The sequence below is a fragment of the Adiantum capillus-veneris genome, chromosome 22 (genome assembly GCF_014529385.1).
Source record: "Adiantum capillus-veneris isolate H3 chromosome 22, ASM1452938v2, whole genome shotgun sequence".
NCBI lineage: Eukaryota > Viridiplantae > Streptophyta > Polypodiopsida > Polypodiales > Pteridaceae > Adiantum > Adiantum capillus-veneris.
In genome coordinates this window covers 98712705-98719044 of record NC_140952.1, presented here as the reverse complement: position 1 = coordinate 98719044, position 6340 = coordinate 98712705, and positions in this window count along the sequence as shown.

The window sequence follows — 6340 nt, the reverse complement described above, 5'->3', positions numbered from 1 at the left end:
CTAAAGATAATATGGTGATAAACACTGGTAATTCTAGGAAAAATTCGGTAGAGTTTCCCTTGAAAAAGGCCTCCGAACCAAGTCTCAGAAACGGTCGGGACTACCAGAAACAAGACAAATCGGCTCCACAAAAGGTACACATGGCAGTTTCTGCAACTCAACGTACATCCACTGTCAACAATACTGCAAGGTGCAGTATACGCGCTCAAATAGGCGCCAAACAAAATGTGCAAGCAGTATACAAATCCCTGCAAGGAGTAAAACCGCTCTCAAAAGAGCTCAAGAACTATCAAAAGCGCCAAAACAATGCATATGCGCATCAAGTACTCCCACTGAAATCTATGCTGATGCAAAACACTGCAACCTGTAAGAAACTTGGATGTCCTGTATGTATGCAAGAACCCATGAGGAGATGGATACTAGGAAAATCGAAGACGATGTCGATGCCGGAAAGTGCTCCGAATCAGCCCATAAACACCACCTCAATAGCACATAATAGCCATAAAACAGCTATATACAATCCCAAAATAATCTCTGAACAACCTGCACCTGTGTCCTGTATTTGTACCTAAACCTTTAGCAAAAGTGGAGTTGAAAAATACAACCCTTGAAGCATAGCTCGGATGAAGCTTTCGACTGCATGAACAGCTTCCAAAGGGGGGTAAGACCCGAGGACACCTGATGGAAACTCTCTCGGAATGCTGAATTTGCCAATGGAAAAATTGTAAACCTGTTTGCACTTTTGAAAGTGCACACGTGTGGACGCAAAACGGCAAGCACGAACGTTGCTTTGATACCAGTTGAAGGTGCCGCGGGAAGCGTGTGCCAATGCAAGTGCGAGAGCAGAGAGAGAGAGAGAGAGAGAGAGAGAGAGAGAGAGAGAGAGAGAGAGAGAGAGAGAGAGAGAGAGAGACCTGTTGTTGGGTGGAGCGAACAGCAACATATCCTGTTGCATCTCCTTATTCTTTTTGTATTAAAGAATAAGTATATATATGGTTAAGTTAGTAGATGGGTTATAGTAAGTGGGATGTCCGGCCAGTTTGGCCTAAATCCCAACACACCGCCCCCATAACCATCTACTTTGCAAGATTTAATTGCAAATGCCTAGGGCCAGTCTCACTGGACTTTCAGACAACACACGTGACACAAGCTCTCTAGTCTGTCTGATCGTCGCTGATCGCAAAACTCCCTTCGCCACGGGATGATTATGGCTTCGAGGTGGATAAATAACCGAGTCCAGTTGTAATCAGCTAGTAAGTAATAGACATTGCATGGACACTCCCAAAGAAGAGTTGGACAATTACCATAATGAAAGCAGCATAGTGTTCCATTTCCTGAGCTAAATATACCGACCAAAGCAATTGATGTTATCAATTTCCCTGTCCAAGACATCTCGTTTGGCAAACCGTTCATTGCATTTATCGAGCATGAGGTATTTTTACAAATGAGCTGCCCACCACATTTACTTCTTTTTATCATAGCTGGATACCGCATTCTAGAATGGGTAGGCTTAACCCAACAATGGCCATCATGTTTCTGATCCATCCCCAACATTTTGGGAATGCCATCCAATACAATGTTGAGCTAATAAACACACTCCCCATTGTATATTTGAGGAACTTCATCAACACGCTTCTTAACTGAACATCTAGAGATCATTCAGCTTAACTTGGGATACTTGTGGCTATTTAATGCAATATACTCTAATGAACTCTGTGTTTTTTCCACATGCTCAGAATCTGCACTTTTTCATTGTTTTTGGTATTTTCCCCTCTTAATTTTTTTGTCCCTCATTACAGGCATAAAAGAAATCTTTAGCCTTACCGGATGAAATTCTAGAAGAACTTTTGCCCTGCACTTCAATGGAGCTGTCAGACATCACTACTATTGCCACCTTCGGTGATGAGGTCATATTTATATTGTTGTTTGTGACTAACAAAAACTTTGAAGACAATGTTGAATCTAACACAAATTGAAACTATTGACCTACATGCACACCATCTTTCACTTCTATCTGAATGTCACCATCCGGAGTGGAAATGATGGCAAACATCTTACCCCCACCATAACCCCCCGTAGTCCCCAGGATCCACCATTGAATATCTCGTTGGGCAATCAAGCAACAATGGAACATCGCCAACACTATTCAAAAACAAACTCACCTTGCTAGATGAGGATGAAGCCATAGCTCAACAAATCAAGAAGATGCAAATGGATCTTTGTGAGTGTCCAAGCTTTCACCTCACTATATATTTATAGGCATTCGAGTTACTCAAACAAAGATTTGGAAGCTCAATCTACCATATTATAAATTAGATGTGCAAATCAAAGTCCATACTAGAATCAATTCATCCTCTATTCATTGGGTATACATTCAAGTTAGTCCACACCAATCTATATATTAATCACTGTCTCCCTCTTTCCCATTCTTTTAACCTCAATCTCCTAAATTTTATCCCTATCTGATATTCAATCAACCATCCTCCTTTTACTTCAACCATACTTTACTTTGTCTCCATCTATCTCCCTCACTCTGTCTATCAGTTTATTCTGCCTCTCACTATTTTCCACCCTAACTCTATGTATCTAGCACTCCTACTAGTCCATCTCTGTCTATCTCAATTCATAGTGTAGTCTATTATCTGGCACTTTTATTAAATTTTGCTCTATCTCTACACAATACACTCCAAAAAGCGATGGTGAAAGATAGTGAGTTTCGTCTATGCCAAATAGGGAAAATGTTGGTTACTGAGGGCTCAAATTTGTGAAAATTCTCATAATACCCCTCGAATTTAAAAATCTCTCAAAATATCCCCACTATTTTGTCATAAATTCCCAAAATACCCTACAAATTTTTCAAAAATTCCAAATTACCCCTAGCTGTGAGATTATATATTTCTAAAATAAAACAAGCTGTAGCTTTTCATAAGAGGATTGAATGTCTATCAATACAAGATGCTAAAAATAGCAATTCGATCTGGTTATATATAAGTTTTGGAGGTGAATTGCTTCATTGCTGCCAAGCATAATTGCCCTCTTTTGCTAGGCAAACGGATCTCAATTGTCAAATGGGATCAAAGATTAGAAAACCTCGAACTATCCAAGTAGTAGAACCTAAAGGGTATTTTGGTAAATTTTGAAATTTGAGTGGTATTTTGATAATTTACCCTACCCTCTCAGCTTTCTCTTCATTGCCTCTCTCCCTTTTTCACTCTATCTCTCTCCCTCAATGCCATCTTGAGGGTGAGCGCTAGAGAGAGATAGAGCAAAAGAGGGAGAGAGGCAATGAAGAGAGTAGGGAGATGGAATTCTTCAATAAGTGCCTTTTTTTCCAAGTAATTTATGACAAATTATTTTCCAAGCACTCAAAAATGCATCTCACTTGCCAAGGGCTATATTGCTATATTGTATTTTGGAAAATTGTGAAATTTGAGGGGTATTTTAGGAATTTCCACATAATAGAGGGGAAATTTGGTAAATTTCTTACTCAATCAAAGTGTGAACATGGATATATCCCTCTCTATCTCACCATCAAATTAACTAAAACAATTAAATAAAGCTATTCAAACTAACAGTGATTCTCCAAAGGTGAATCGATTCTGTAGAGGAGTAGTGCACGCAAGGTTGTAGACAAGACGAACGCAAGGCTTGCCACAGAGGGCACATGCAAACCAAGGGAACCGGAGAACGCTCTCTCTCTCTCTCTCTCTCTCTCTCTCTCTCTCTCTCTCTCTCTCTCTCTCTCTCTCTCTCTCTCTCTCTCTCTCTCTCTCTCTCTCTCTCTCTCTCTCTCTCTCTTTTCTCTCCCTCCCTCGCTCACCCTCTTGCTCATCATGTTGTCCATAGCGCTAGCGCTCAGGCATCATGAAGAGAAAGCATGGTGCGTATTCACCAAAAAATAGGGGTTTACATATAGATCCATGAGAAAGTGATCGATATGGGGCCAACATTGGTTGCAAAATCTCAACAACCCAACCTCAATTGCCGACCAACTACATGGTAAGGCACATAAAAAATATGGACGTCAGCAGCTATCTACGAGGGGGGAGAGAGAGAGAGAGAGAGAGAGAGAGAGAGAGAGAGAGAGAGAGAGAGAGAGAGAGAGAGAGAGAGAGATTAAGAGAGAGTTGTTTGACACACAATCGGCCCTTGTAGGTCATCTACATGCAGGCACGTGCCTTTTGGTGGTAGGGAAGTAGTTGACTATTGCAGAGCAAGAAGAAGGACGGGGGAAAGACCAACGACCACAATATGGTGATTGGGGGGGTAGGGGAAGTGAAGTCACAAACCATCCTATGTTGCCTTGTAGATATGGTACATCATGGCAATATGTCGGCAAGCCAATCAGGGGAAGTGAAATTGCAAAAAATCCTATGTCGCCTTGTAGTGTTGTGTATGAGGGCATTGACTCTATGTAGAGTATTAGGGCATTGGCATAGAAAAGGGAAATAATAGCTAGGCTCGTCCATCAATGGGAGAGCATGAGAGTCTATATGTAGCCCAAAAACTCAACAAACCTATTGTTATTTTCTCCCTCTCTCTCTCTCGCCCTCTTGCTCATCATAATGCATGAACTCTCACCTCTCTTGTTGACGCTGAGAGAGCGAGAGAGAGAGAGAGAGAGAGAGAGAGAGAGAGAGAGAGAGAGAGAGAGAGAGAGAGAGAGAGAGAGAGAGAGAGAGAGGAGAGAAGGTATAGAAATCTAGAAACTAGTATATAGATAATAAGAAAGATGATTGAGATCAAAAGGGGAAATTGCCTATATATAGGGCTTCATCATAGATATATTGAGAGTAGTAAGAGAAGGTGTCGAATGTGCACTTGATTATTAGGTAATAATGTCCTTGAAACCATCCCTCTCCCCCTCTTGCACCCTCCTTAGTGAGTTTTGTTCTCTCTCTTGCTCACCCCACATGTTGATCTTGAGAGAGAGAGAGAGAGAGAGAGAGAGAAGGAATAGAGGAGGGTGAAAGAGGGGGAGAGAGCGGGTGAATTTATAAAGAGACAATAGATAAGATTGAGAGTATGTGGGACATTAAAAGCTATTAAGAGGTATGGCCTAGGAGATTCTTGAGTCATCCGAGCAGGTATCAAGCGGCTATGAACAAGGTAGCAAGACATGTATACACTCTTTGTCAATGAATTTCTCACTATCCCCCTCTATCTTGTCACAACCCTCCCTCCCCTTGTCCCGATTTTTTTCTATTGACATAATAATAAAATAGCAGTGTTATAATGTTTATAAGTAGAATGATGGTAACTTGGTTTTGGTTGATTTTGCAGAGTTTTCTATCTTTGCATTAACGTCTAAAGGGGAAAATGGCCAAGAAAACTGATGCTGGTGCATACACTGAATTTATTTACAATGGATAAGCTATTGGAGTTGGGAAAATAGATAAGACTTCAAATTTGGCCAAGCTTCATGAAGCAGATTGCCAGCCGGATGCTTCTCTGTTGCTATGGTGGACATATATGAAGGGAAGGACGCCCCCCGGCCTCATGTTCCTTCTGAAAATGAGGAGATGAATACTTTGAAGAAGGCAGAGGACAATTTTGTTGCATGGCCTAGAATTGATTTCATAATTTTTGGTTTCATTTCACTAATGGCTAGTCAGTGATATCCTCTGAGTGAATAGTGTTTTGTCTACATTTGCAATGGGTTAACTTGTTGAATGATCTTTGCTCCCCTTTTTGTTAAATAGCGGATCACCAAGACTGCAAGGACTAATCCAACACAAATGTCACCATCTGCTACTGGGTCAGACACTACACTAGTAGCCAACTAGTTAGTGATGTCCCATCTCCACCTGTTTTGTCTATGGAAAAAACTAAAAAGGATGCAAAGGGCTACAAAAGTGCAGGAAGGGACATCTTTTAGGTTTGTGAGAGACGCTATCAGCTTGGATGAGGATATCGATGACTGAGAGATGGAGGCTTACATGATAGCAGGGGCAAATGTCGGGGGGGAGTTTCCCATTAACGAGGATGTCACTATACAACAGGATATGTTGTCCAAGCATCTTAAAAATTTTAAGGTGATTGTAATCCTTTGTATTGAAATTAAGTGGTGACTTATGCAAATTGAGTTTTTGGACATAATTTGGTTATTGCAGATAGAGCATGAGACCCCATTGCCATGGGTTCCTCTATGCCAGTTGCTTAAACTAGAGAAAGCAAGACAGGTAAGTTGGGATTCCAAGCGTCTCCAACCACTAGTAGATAACTTTTTGTTGGAGGGATATTATGAGCCCAAGGGATGCTTCATATGCTCTATCAATGCACCAAGCTATCCTAGAGTCAATGTTGACGACGCTATCATGCAAACATGGGATCCATTGTG